At 39.1% G+C, this 14741-nt stretch overlaps 1 pseudogene; it reads right to left on the bottom strand.

Moving 5' to 3' along the window:
* The window catches only part of LOC135211967 (kelch domain-containing protein 3-like), a 93329-nt pseudogene extending 80020 nt beyond the window's left edge, over nt 1–13309 (bottom strand).
* Nucleotides 13310–14741: the final 1432 nt, after the last annotated feature.

Here is a 14741-nt window from a genome sequence, read left to right as displayed (position 1 = left end):
GAGAGAGCGTAATTGCTGGATGGGTAGTTAACGATTGGATTGGCTGTTGGTGAGTTCTGGGTTGTCTGCTGGTGCTGTTAGTTGTTGGGGTTGTGTGTTTTGAGGTAGTCTTTAGTCAGAAGCTGTGATAGTCAGTAGTGTCGGGAGCAGTTGGTTGAAGGCATTGATATTCAGCCGAGTTGTGTGTTTTTGTTTGTTATTCAGTTGTTGTTAAGTGTTGTTTGCTTGAGTTGTTGTCCCTGTGCTGTTGTGATTTTTTGTGTTGTTTGTGCAATGGTCTTTTGTTGTGTTGTTGAGTTTTTGTTATGTGTGAGGTTGTGTTTGTGTTCCTTGGTTGTTTGCTGTGTTAGGTTAGGTTGGTTGTGTTCCTTGGTGGTTTGCTGTGTTGTTGAGTTGCAGTTGTGTTCCTTGGTTGTTGTTGTGTTGTTGAGTTGTGGGATTGTGGTTCTTAGTTTTGTCTTGTGGTTGGTGGTCTCAGTGACCTTGACCAGCAGACAGCATAGGATAGCCCGGAGTATCTGGAGTGGTTGGTAAGTACATGTGTTTGTGTTTTTTTCATTTTGGGTTGTTTAGGTCAATTGTCCTGCATATTGTGTAGTGTAAAGAGGAAAGTGTGACTGAAGGTGAGTTGGGTAGCAGGATTGATTAGGTTTATGTCGGGGGGGGGGGGGGGGCGCGCGTTTTGCCTGCTTGTATTTTAAGCATGTGATTCTGCCACATTATTTTTTGGCGCCCAAACAGGGACTGTTGGTGTGGCAGCTGCAGGACGATTGGGGTGGTGAGTTGTGTGATGGATTGAGAAAGTGAGGATGGAAGGGTTGAAGGAGATAGAGAGGCTGAAGGAGGAGCTGAGGTTGGCGAGGGAAGCTAAGGAAAGATTGGAGAATGAGAGGTTGAGGGTAGAGTGTGAGGAGCTGAAGAGCGAGTTAGAGGAAATGAGAGGAATGCTAAGGAGTGCAAATGTGGAAATGAAAGAAGAGGTGAAAGGAGCGGAAGAGGAGAATGGTTGAGAAAATGGACGAAAAATTTGGGGTAATAATAAATGCAGTGCAAGAGATGATGCAGGAAATGATGAAGGGATTCATGAGAGAAGGAGCTGTAGGAGGTAGGCCTACTGAGTCCTGTGACGGGCCAGGAGTGGTAAAGGAAGTGAAAGAGCAAGTGGATGAGAGTATGAGTGACGAAGGTGATTTGGTTGTGATAGGTAAGGGAAAGAAGGGGAAGGACACAGGATAAGGAATAAAACCTGAGGACAAGAATAAGAAGGGGGTGAGGGAAAAGAAGACTAAGGGAAAGAAGATTGGTAAGGGTGATGGACAGGATGAGACTAGGACTGAATACATTGGGGAAAGGGCTGAGAGTGATTTGGATAGCGGTGAGTGGAAACAGGTAGGTAGAAAGAAGGGTAAGAAGAGTATGGATGTGAGTATGGAAGTGGATTCGCTGTAATCGGAAGGGGGAAAGAAGAGTCAGAATGGAAGTAGCGAAAGTGAGAGTTAGAGTGAGCAGGAAGTACGAAAGGCTGTGTATATGAGAGAGGTACCCTGATGTGCACAATACAAGGAATATGGTAGTAGGGACATATGGCACTTTTTTAAGGAATATGAGAAGTATTGTGAGGCAAAGTATGGGGATAACAAGAGAGTCTGGGCAAGAGTTAGGTAGCTTTTTGACGGGATTTTTGTTGAGTATGTATGGGGTAATGATGAGTGTAGGGAATGTGCCGTAGGAGAGTGTGAAAGCCAGGATTGTAGAACAGGCAAAGAGGATAAAGAGTTGCGTTAGATATAGGAGAAATCAAGATTTTGAAGAGGCAAGAATGAATGTTGGTGAGTCGTCGTCGATGTATGTGTGCAGAATGGAAACATTAGCTAGGAAAAAGTTTGGGGACGAAGGGATAAAAGAGTGTAAGGAGTTAGTGTGAAGCTGTTGGCGACTGTACCAGAGTGTGTATATGAGTTTATAAATCTGAAACGTAAGGAGAAAATGCGATGGATGAATGAAAGGTTGATGTGGAACACATTTTGGAAATAGTAGAAGATTACGAGTTAGATAGGTGTATGAAAGAGAGTAGGAGTGTTAGTGTTAGGACTGAAGTAGCTGAGGTTGTACCAGAGTTTAAAAGCTATAGAGAGGCAGTTTTGGAAGGGCCGAGGCGAATGGCAGAGCGAGTGGTAGATAGGAGCGTTAGGGCAGGTAATATGAGTGTAGTTAGCCCTAAAAGAGATGGGAGTGCGAATGTTGGCAAGAGTAGGGTCAGTTATTTGTGAGCGAGAGCAGCAGTGGAGAGAGCCAGGACACAGGAAGAATGAATGTCGGTGGTGTTAGGAGTGTGCTTCAGGTGTAGGCAAACAGGGCATTAGTGAGCGAGTGTAAGAAAGATAGGGATATTAAATGTTATAGGTGTGGACAGGCAGGGCACATAGCTAGTGGATGTTTGGGGTACCTGTATGAACGTGGTTTGCAGCGGTCACGTGGCTAGTGTGTGTAGGCGTAAGAGGAGGAGTCAGGCTGGGAATTCGGGAAACTAGGAGTTAAGGGATTCAGTAGCGTGGGTCCTCTAGTATGCGACAGTATGTTCGGAAAAGAATGCTATGAGTGAACGTAGGTGGTTGAGGGTGAATAAATGTGAGCAGTGTGTCAGTGAGCAGATGGGTCTGGAAGATCGGCTGTTGGTGATGGTTGAGTATGGAAGAAAGCAGAAGAAGGGAAAGAGCGGGAATGAAAGGGAGAAAACGTGAGCTGCATGATAGAGGGGTTAGTGTTAGGGTAAAAATGGTGGATAAGGCATGTAATACAGATGACTTTCAGGGGAGGAAGGATACATAAAGCGTGTGTGGGTTTGAACTGTCAGGGTTTGGTGTAGTTTCACCAGGAAGGGAATCAGGAGGTAAGGATGTGGTTGGCAGTATGAATGAGTCTCTTCGGGAGTTTGGCAGGAGTGTAAATGAGGTAAGTGATTTGGTGGCAGAGTTACGAGAGATATTTGGACAAGAGTTAGAAGGGGTAGATGAGACAGTGAATGGGATTTGGCAGGATGGTAGTGAGGGAGATGGTAATGGTAGCCTGACTGGAAGTGGTCTGGGAGAAGTTGATGGCGGTGTAACTTAGTGTGTATGAGAGCCCTCAAACAAGATCCAGGGGGCTGCATCCAAGCATTCGGTGGGTGTTGTGTGTAAGGAGATGTGGTCAAATGTAACGGTGGAAGAAATATGGAGTAGTTATGGAGTTCATTTGACAAAGTGAGAGAGAGAGAGAGAGAGAGCGTAATTGCTGGATGGGTAGTTAATGATTGGATTGGCTGTTGGTGAGTTCTGGGTTGTCTGCTGGTGCTGTTAGTTGTTGGAGTTCTGTGTTTTGAGTAGTCTTTGGTCAGAAGCTGTGATAATCAGTAGTGTAGGGAGCAGTTGGTTGAAGGCATTGATATTCAGCTGAGTTGTGTGTTTTTGTTTGTTATTTAGTTGTTAAGTTAGTGTTATTTGCTTAGAGTTGTTGTGCCTGTGCTGTTGTGATTTTTTGTGTTGTTTGTGCAATGGTCCTTTTTTTGTGTTGTTGAGTTTTTGTTGTTATGTGTGAGGTTGTGGTTGTGTTCCTTGGTTGTTTGCTGTGTTGTTAGGTTGTGGTTGTGTTCCTTTGTTGTTGCTGTGTTGTTGTTGTGGGGTTGTGTTCCTTGGTTATTGTTGTAGTCCTTGGTTGTTGTGTTGTTGAGTTGTGTGGTTCTTAGTTTTGTCTTGTGGTTGGTGGTGCTCAGTGACCTTGTGTCAGTGACATGTGTTTGTGTTTTTTTTTCTATTCTGGGGTTGTTTAGGTCAATTGTCCTGCATATTCTGTAGTGTAAAGAGGAAAGTGTGACTGAAGGAGAGTTGGGTAGCAGGATTTATTAGGTTTATGTGGGGGAGATTTTGCCTGCTTGTATTTTAAGCATGTGATTCTGCCACAGAGTGAGATGTGAACATTTCACACCCATAGTGCAATTTTGGTTTACATGTAACAGCTTGTAGTTTCAGTGGATGTTTGTGGTTAGCAACCCAAGACGAGGCAACTCCAAACCAAGTCCATATAGACTTGACCTTAAGAACAAATACATGAGATTTCAATGTGAGCTAACAACTGAAATGATAACCAAATTAATCTTACCTCTCTAATACAAGACTTTATTTATTCATCACGAGTTATTCATAACAAACACTGTCAAAGTTAAATGTTAGAATCTGATAGTAAGGAAGAAAAAGCCAGATATATATATATATATATTATATATATATATATTATATATATATATATATTATATATATATATATATATATAAAGTCAGAATGATATAAAGATTAAGAATAAGAAATAGAATTAACGAACAATTGAAAGTTCAAATAAGATGTGGTGCTGCGATAGAGAGAGAGACTACATTAAAATTCTTCCCATGTAAAATATTTGCTTTCCATTACTGTTTTTTATTTTTATTTACGTATTTATTATGATTTTTGCCTGGAATCTTTTGAATTTTGTAGGTGAGTATAGCAGCATGCTGCTACACTCCATTTGATGTATATCAATAAACTTTTTGAATTTGAATTTGAACTACACTTAATATAACCCCGTTAAATTAAGCAAGGTCTATGAAACATGTTATAGGGACATATTTTTACATTTTGAAATTTTGTAAGTATTTAATTTTATTATTTAAAGTATAAAACTTTGAGAGATAATGGCAATCCTTGCTTACTTTCTAAATAGGAGCATAACACATTATGAATCATTGACTTGTGGACTACTTACCTCGTTGGACTCAAGTTTGACATCTAACAGGTGCCAATAGCGTGTCTCTTTTTGCAACGGAACTAAAAATTCTCAACAATTTTCAGTTCCGAAATTTAATAACTTTATTTAAAGTTCACTTCGATAACTAGTAACATATAACATTAACTGATAAATATAATAACAATGCAAGTACGTTAAAGGATTCTTCTCACGTGAATTGCATAAATTTGACGGTACCAGAAGTGAATATTATCATTTGTTCCATTTACTGCTTGTAATTCTTATGTACTTGAAAAAAAAAAATGGTTGGAGATGAAAGAAAAGATTTAGACTGCAGTAATGATCAAAGCATAGCATTAGATACCCGAGAGATATGCTGATGACACTTCTTATTAGCAAGACACCTCACGACTTATAAGTTGTTCAATAAACTGTGCGGGCTGAATACAGAACAACAGGTCACTGTTATATTTCCTTTCCATCGTATCCAAATGAAAACAAGTTCAATACTAAAAGTTGTTCAGCATGTTATAACCATTGGATAGAGGACTAACACCCTCACCAAAGAAAAATCTTACCCAGCCAACTTTTACTGTCCCCATTTGCCCATCTGCTGATTTTTTTTCCCACTCCCACAATGTTCCTAGTCAGATTTCTCTAGCAACTCATTTCAGTAGCTGAACTCTAGTTTTCCTCCCTCTTGCCTAGCCGTTTATTTGCTGACCAGTCTACTCTCTTATGAAAGTTGTATCTGTGTTTGGTTAACTCGTCCTCTCCAGCAATTAGCAAGTACCAGTGGCGACGTTGTGTACATTCAGGAACATAGAAGTAATATTGTATATATAATATATATATATATATATATATATATATATATATATATATATATAGTAGGTCTACTAGCGTCGTCAAAAAATACGAAAATGTTTTGATAATTCAACCTTTTGCAGACGTTTTTTAAATAGAAATATTATTAGGGCTTGTGCCTTGTATGATAAGGCGCCTTATGAGGTAATGTTAGACTTGCGATAATCTTAAGCTAAGTCGGTCGGTATTGCACTTCCATCTTCAATGGAGTGTCTGGGGGTTTGTAGATCACTTACGAAGTTGGTTATTACGACGATGTATTAAATAACTCATGGTTCGGTGAGGAGGTTCTTGTAGAAAACACGAAGTATAAAAATAGATATATTCTTCTGAAGTTTTACATGATGAAGATCAGGTATGATTGTACAAGTCTTCTAATGACGATAGCTTGATCGCTTCTGCCAATGATGATGGCTACTTCTGTTCTCTCTACATGATAAAGCTTAGGTAAAAAGATACAGGTCTTCTAATGACGATAGCTAACTCTGTTCTCCCTGTCTACCTTCTCTGTTACAAGTTATGAGGGAACAGACAGTAGTTCGAACATATGAACATACTTACAAATGACATAGTTACATACGAACACACAATCGAATGAGACACGCTACAGATCACGTAGGCCGTTTGAATTATAGGTCGGGTAGTTGTCTCAAGCAGGGAGCTTGGACTGTTTCAAAACAAATGTGAATGACCACAGATGACGGCATGTCAACTTAGCCTACATACTTATTGTATACGTCATCTTTAGCGTCTCTAGTCTGATCACATTCCTGCAAGCAATCTGGTTGACCTCTTTAGTTTTAGTCTTTTATATATATGGGACTAACATTCCATATTTGTTTATTATGTAAACACTTACATCAGCTCGGTCAGCTACCAAAACCAACTACTGAATATTACTCAAACTTGACTTGCATTTGACTTATAGGAGTGTGATACAGACACTATGTGAATATATCTATATAAGTAAATAAAAATTCATTGTGGTACATGAATTATTCAAGTAATAAAATATAAAACAATGATATTGGTAAATAATAGTGATCACGTAATATATAATGATACAGTTTTTCACTTCATCTCATTAAGATACATATCCTAATATTGGTGGCAGTGGACCAGAAGAACTCTACAACGTCCTACGAAGAAAAAACAGAATAATAAATCATGAAGTCAACGACGACGAAAGCAGCAGATTCTTCAAGCAACCTAGTATCATCGTTAGTGAGCGACTTCAGAAAACAACAAGATTCGTCAAGCAACTTAGTATCATCGTTTAGTGAATAACTTCAAGAAACAAAAACCGACGTGTCCGTTTCCTACGGCAACGGAAGCTTCGTCTCATTAGAATCATTCAAGAAAAACATCGTTAGTGAGCGTTTCCGGCACTCCAAGAAACAAACCGAACGTGTCTGCAGCATCGGATCTTTCAAGGGCTCGAATCATCGAAACAACGCGCACGGGGGAAACTGAAGCCAAACCAGGTCATCCGCCTAAATAGAGAAGGAGGACCAAGGCCGTGTGTCGTTATCGGAACACGTGACTCCCCACAAAAGCAAGCTAAGTACAATTTTTTATTCATTGGAGTAACTGAGTGTTTCCTTTGCAGGTCGAATTCGTTATTCCTGTGGCTGAAGTTACGAGACATTCTAATCTTACTTTTTTTACAGAAATTATCTACATAATTGAGATTTCGCTACTGCGAGTTTTTATCTTTGAGTGTCTGTTTCCAGAAGTTCTACTGAAATATCATAATCATATACTATGTTAATTTTATCATTTTGTGATTATTAATCCCTTACGTAACAAACCATATTAAACTGTGAATATGCGTTTATGCAGTGGACGTCTGTATTTATACAGATGCATGGATAGGGTCGTTAAGCACCGTAGTGATTAGAAAACACACACAAAAAAAAAAAAAAAAAGTGGAACACCCGTACAAATCTATATAAATTAGAGGTAACACTATTTCGGGTCATGACAATAAATGCTCCTTTGCAAAGTCCTGATCGCAGTTTTAGCCTTGAGTTTTTGAGTTATATAAAATATCGAACCTCAATGACTCAACTTAACTTTAAAAATATGGCTGGATTGCAAGGAATAACATGCCTATAAAAAACTTTCATTAGGCTAAATGCGCTGACCAGGATCCCTCACTATTTCAAATTTTAGCAAAGAATGAAGTACAAACAGTTAATATTGTATGCAGTAGTGATAACTTGTCTTATTAGTAATCGCTCAGTTCCTAATAGTTCGTCATTCATTGCTTTATACGTAACCAGCAACATAATGCTAAAAACACACAATACGTTGCCGATGGTAATAAAGAGAAGGATCCTAATTATTACAAAAAGAAATAGAAACAGTAGCCTTTCAGAATCAAACAAGCAAACTCGGTTACTGTGTCACCTAGTCAAGCGGTCAAGGTTAGTTAAATCTGCCGAGTGTTCAAAGCATAGCAAATTCCACACAATAAGCGACTCTAGCAGCGTGGGGAAAAGCGATGTTGGTTCATACATGCCAATATCTTTTTGAATTAAAAAGGATTTTTCCTATGAAACACACGACCGTATAAAGTAATCAGAGCAGGTTTTCGTTTTTTTTTAATACGTAAGTTATTATAAGTAGTGGTGGATAAAGCCCGACTGTACGCGCCGTGAAAATTAGAATATCTTGTTTATTCCTTTAGTACACGTAATATCCTGTATTTACGGACTCACCGTCTGTTGTTCGAACTTCCCTAATGAGAAGTCCGGATAAGCGAGCGCTTACAGATACCTCTATAGTTATAAAAAACATTGATCTGTATGTAGTGTAATTGTAAGATCCATCTAGGGGTATACAAAATATTATCTTACATCCTGCAAAATAAGGCGTGTTTATCAAAGGAAAATCCTAACTACTGTCTGTTCCCTCATAACTTGTAACAGAGATGGTAGACAGGGAGAACAGAGTTAGCTATCGTCATTAGAAGACCTGTATCTTTTTACCTAAGCTTTATCATTGTGAGAGAACAGAAGTAGCCATCATCATTGGCAGAAGCGATCAAGCTATCGTTATTAGAAGACTTGTACAATCATACCTGATCTTCATCATGTAAAACTTCAGAAGAATATATCTATTTTTATACTTCGTGTTTCTACAGGAACCTCCTCACCGAACCATGAGTTTAATACATCGTCGTAATAACCAACAAGATAATACCGACTTCGTAAGTGATCTACAAAACCCAGACACTCCATTGAAGATGGAAGTGCAATACCGACCGACTTAGCTTAAGATTATCGCAAGTCTAACATTACCTCATAGGGCGCCTTATCATACAAGGCACAAGCCCTAATAAATATACATTTTCCTTCACCAAAAGACTACCCCCAAGCACCCTACAAACAACTAATAACGACGCTAATAATCTCCTGACCGATATCAACTGAGACTCTCAGTTATGGGTCCGGTAGCGAACACAAAAGGACGTTATTACTGTATTCGGGAAAGGCAACGAATGCAATGTGCAATGTTTACGTTTTTACGTGGCTTACCCGTAACATGTCTCCAACGCAAACATTAGTTTAGAAATGAATGCAATGTTTACATTATTTACTCTTAATATATCTTGAACATAAGGCTGGCAACTAAAGCAACGTTTACATTATTGCCTACTTAGTACTTACTCGTAAAATGTCTCGAACGTAAGTATTAGTTCGGCAATGAATGCAATCTTACATTATTATTGACGTTAAAGGGAGGAGAGTGGTAAACTACGCTGACTGAATTCGTTACTGCATCAAAATAGGAAAAAACTCGAATCAGGCCCCTTATTAACAAAACAATAATATACTGTCCTGAAGTCTGAAAGCTTGAAGGCTACCCGCAATCCTTCACCAAAATCCTGTCTCTGACCGACGAATTTAAGAACACAGCTGCCATCAACAATTGGTGTTACCCGAATGTCGACAGAAATAGAATGAAGTGGTCTCACTGTCACTGGGTCTACTAAATCTGTAAGCGTTACCCACCGATTTTTGAATTTTCAAGCTGCTGAGGCAAGAAATCGTTAGCTAAGTAATTACTATGTAACTTACTTATATAAAAACTTAAGTAATGCCTACAGTGAAAAACGAGATGCAATGACGACGCTACCTTCCTACTGAGAATCCACATCCAGAGCACTATAAGCATTGTCACAGTAGTCTGAAAAATCGCCTTGTCTCCAGAGAGGACCCTCAAGAATGTCATACAATTAGGTTCATTGCAGAACAGTGGGGTTGTTTCCATAAGATCATCCAGCTCACTGAGAACCGAACACTGTTGCGGGGGTTCTAAAAGGAGGCAAGACCTCCAGAAGTTCAGATCCCCTGAAACATTAATTGGATTCTCATGAAGATGCTGATGCATAATAGCATTGCGTTCTCTTCTTTTACTTAATGTTCTTTAGTTTCCTTAACAATACATACAAAGTAAGAAACCTATCCTTATATTATTACAAATTTACTGTGGATTACATATCTGAAACGTTTTCTGTTAATTTTACCCATAACTATGATTGGCAGTTCATGTTTCACACGTGTTCTTGCTTGTGTATTAACTAGATCTCTGCAGTGTACAAAGTACAATTCTTCCTTAAATTATAGGAATACCACTTAAGGTAGTACTGTAGCAGTGAAATTTACAAGGGTAAAGAAAAGATGAGGATGTAATTTGTAGGTTAGTTATTCCCAAGGTGCCTTTTTGGAATGGTCTTCAGCTTCCTCCTGGAAATTAGTTTTTTTTTATTGTGAAGTATTGTGCAGTAGCAACAGCAACAATAATTTGGTGATTTCCTGGCAGTCCCCAACTTCCACTGAAGTTTGGCTCCTGAGGCGTGATGGAAGCCCAAAAACAACATAAGTCGTAACACCATAGTAAAAATAAAAAATAAAAAGTTATGAACATGCAAACAGTGTGTGCAACCCATGCAGGCCATTGTCCAGTCACCTACATGTTCAAAATCTACACAGTTCCAGTCTTTTGTTGCTTACAGTGCTGTACGACTGAAACTACGTAACTTTGAAACATCTGCAATGACTCCAAATACTACTGTAATATTTTTGGTTTTATTGTTTGTAGCCAAAATTTGTTTGATCTTATGTGCAATGTTGTGTAGTAATGCAATTCATGTGCTTCAGGTGTGATTTTGCCCCTGATTTTGTTGCATTAGACAGTAATCTAGTACTATAGGATATGTTGTAATTTACATTTGGTATAAATAACATTAAAAAAAGGCATTAGGGCAATGACATAAACTGCAAACCCTGACTGGGGAAGAACTTCCCCCACCTCCGCATTTGTTTTTAAAGCGTCCTAGGCTCATTGGCTCAAATGCGGTGGGTTAGGATGCTACCTGTATGAATTTACAGTGCCCTAGGTTATGTTAGATTAGATATGGTATGTTAGGACACAATCTTATTTGAATTACAGTGCCCTACACAACTAGGATACGTGGCGCTGCAAGGGGGACCAAAGCCCCCTGACGAGGTAAGGATGTTGAGCCCAAGGTGAGGAGAGATTAATTACATTCTTCGAATTCACTCCTCTGGTGTTTTCCACAACCCCGAAAAATACACCTTCCCATTGTTGTCCCCCTGATAATTGTCAAGATCTGCATTTCCTTCAATGATCATTAACTATTAGTGTGGGTTTCCTTGTATTTTTACATCACTCAATAATTAGCACTTATTTTAGTGATCTTCTAAAGAAGAAAAAAAAAAATCACTATGTAGAGCTTTTCTGTAGAATTACCAGGGCTCCCCTGCTAATTAATGGATCTGACCTGCTAGGTTAGGTAAGGGTTCTATGTCCTAGATTAGGTTGGGGGGGGGGGAGAAGAGGCTCAACCTTCACTATGGCTGGGTAATGGAACATCCTAGTTTTACCTTAAGTGGGGGGGTCATGGTGGTGCCAAACCTCTCTTGCCAGACATGAAAGAGGGCCCTAGGTTATGGTAGGGTAAAGTGATCTGTCCCCCCCCACCTAAATATCCAATTTTCCAACTGTGGTCCCCCTGAATGTAGGAAATAAGTGTGGGGGCCACACTATGTCTATAACTACTCATTTGCTAATGAAGCACGCCACAAACATTCAAAGCACACACTAAAACATAGGGAACTAATTTTCGAGCTTGAAATGGATTACTGGTTTTAAGTAAAATTTTACCCTCTTCTGAAGTAAACGTGAAAGAAAGGCAATCACGTAAAAAAACTGTGGTAGAAAATCTATATCCTACTGTAGTTGTAACTTTACTTACTGATGCAAACGTGCTGTAAGAGTTCACTGCACCCCTTGGAGTTTGGCAACTACCCGGTAGAGTATATAGTTTCAATGTGCAAACATCCTTATTATACCTAATTCACAGCTCCTCAAACTGAGGAATACGACCACAGTATTGTTCCCGCCCATCGCTGACTGGAATACTATTGACTACATTTTCTTTATGGTTTTATATTTGATATTTATAGTTTTTCGTTTATGATTTTACATTCATCCCCCCAGAGCCTGGTATAAGTAGTGAACACAGCGTCCATATTGCATACAGACTGGCAGTTACTGAACCAGAGGGGCAAGGTAACAGTCTTCAGTTTTACCATGTGTTAGGCTAGGTGGGGGCTCATGGGAAGTAAATCCTTCCCCAGCCTAGTATAGACCAGGTGCACTAGGTTAGAGGCTTGCTAAATATATCCTTGCATTTCACTAGTTTTGTGTTTTCAACACCCTATAGGAATTCTGGCTTCTCGTTGTGGTCGCACAGCCACCGATCCATGCGGCTACCTTCCTGAAAAAGTAATTAAATTCTCTGCCATGGGCATCAGTCAAGACCTCTACGCTCCTCTCGAACTACCCAAGTGTTTTCTCCTAAATTACGAAATAATGACATAGCTACTAATTCAAGCGCTTTTTCGGGAAGTGGCCGCGTTTCGAGAGAGGTGGCCGTTACGTCGCCGCTCGGTCATTTACCCTAGTGAGTCCATTAGGTACTACCTATCTGTGAAACGACAATTTTTTAACCAAAATTAAAGTCACTGCATTGTAAGTTAGGAGGCATATGCTGGCCTTGAAAACAAAGTCCGTAAGCCAGTTAAGTTGAACCTGGTGTTCTATGCTTAGTTAAGGCAAAGGGTAACCTAAGTAAGGTCAAATCTACGTCGTCCAGTAGAGGACGCACATCCAAACTTTACAAGTGGATAAGGATGGGCTACTTCATTCTTAATTAACCCTGTTGGATTATTTTCACAAGTTTAAAGTATTTTCAAGTACACTAATTGAAACATCAATGTTTTACTGTTGTTTTTAAAACTAACAAAACATACAAAATTTCATGCTCACCAGTTTGTAATTCCTAATGTTGATGGAGAAACTTCAATGCTCAGTTCTATTAAAGCACTGTAACCTAGGTTATAATAGCTAAGTAGCTATACTTCGCTCACCAGATATTTTTCTGAACAAACTGCACGAGAATCGTTTTCAGGGTCACCGATTTGTCTCAAAATAGTGGGATTTTTCAGTTTTTCTTCAAGTTTCACTAAGATAAAAATGACTGCAGGAGACTTTCCATTAACAACAGCAAACACAGGGAGCCGAAGTAACTAACACTGTAACACTAACACTAACGCAATCCTGAAGTCCGTAACGGTAACGTGAAAGCGGGACTCGGAAATTCGGAATCGGAAAGTATTATTGGAACTTAGAAATTATGTAAAATCTACCCGTTGAAATTATCGAGAATTTACCCGTTGATTTTTTTGAGAGTTCAGTAGTTCAATAATTTGCATTTGTTTATCTCGTATAGAATTTGAAAATACTGGCAAAGATGAGGCGTAAAAAAAGCCGGACCAAAACAACGTGCTTTGTTATGATTATTTTGTATGTAACTAATGCCTTATCTATTTATATATTGATTTGTTCTTTTATTTTTTTCTTATCTACTAACTGATCTCTTCTCTACGTAGCTATTTTCAATTACCCTCTGTTACCTCCTTAAAATGAACACCATATTCATTGGAGACTTGACTTTTAAGTCATTGGTTCCTGCGGGACTGTATATTCCGAAGATGAAACCAATTCATATGGAGCAACCCCAAAGGGGAAATTTATTTTGAATAGGTTATTAATACTGTAGGTACTCCTATTGTTAAGTAATAAAATCGGAACCTCTTGCTGTTTATATTTTAATTTGAAATAGCCAGCCTAAATGGGCTACATTTAATGGCTAATGTCCCTATGTTTTTAATTAACATTTTTATGCGAGCCCTCTAGGTATATCCCCAAAAACTCAGCCAAATGTCCCTACGCTTAACTATACTGGTACAGAAGGCTGGATATGTTTTGGGAAACCATTTTTTTTTTTTTTTTGCATATGACCAAATTCACACATGCACGCGTATATACGATTTTGATGGTAAGGTAGAATTATGAAAAATGTTAATGTAACCCTTATTATTATTCAACGTTTTCTTTATTGCGAATAAAATTCATATGTTCACAGAAAACGCTTCAGTCTGGTATATGAGAGCCTTTTGTATACTCTCCTTTCCTACCGTTATGCCTGATGCGCCTTCTCCACCATCCCCTCTTTGTCTACGTTCCCCACTGCCTTCAATCAAAGGCATCATCCTCCACCAAACCTCTTCTCTCCCTATCTTCCTTCACTTTATCTCGCCATCTAATTCTAGCTGTCTCCCTCTCTATCTTTTTCCTCTAACAAGTTCCTCCCAAGCCCTCTTCACTCCCTCCCCGTCATCCATCGTCAACACATGCCCATACCACCTCAGTCGTGACTCTCTTATTATCTTTGTAATCTTTACTAAGCCTGCCCATCTTCTTATTCCGTCATTTTCCAACCTCTCAAGCCGCGATATTCCCATAATCTACCCGACCAACATTCTCATTTCTGTTCTCTCAAGCGCTTTACTTCCTCTTTTCTTCTTAGAGCTCATGTTTCCGATCCATACACTAACACTGGTCTTATCACTGTGCTATAGATCTTGACTTTTAGCTTTATTGGCATTTTCTTATCACATACTACTCCAGCTACCCCTCTCCACTTAGAAATAGGAGGGTTTAATTTTATAAAAGTTATC

Source organism: Macrobrachium nipponense, chromosome 40 (assembly GCF_015104395.2).
Source record: "Macrobrachium nipponense isolate FS-2020 chromosome 40, ASM1510439v2, whole genome shotgun sequence".
Classification (NCBI taxonomy): Eukaryota; Metazoa; Arthropoda; class Malacostraca; order Decapoda; family Palaemonidae; genus Macrobrachium; species Macrobrachium nipponense.
Note: the sequence above shows the minus strand (reverse complement) of the source record. Positions and strands in the feature narration are given on the sequence as shown.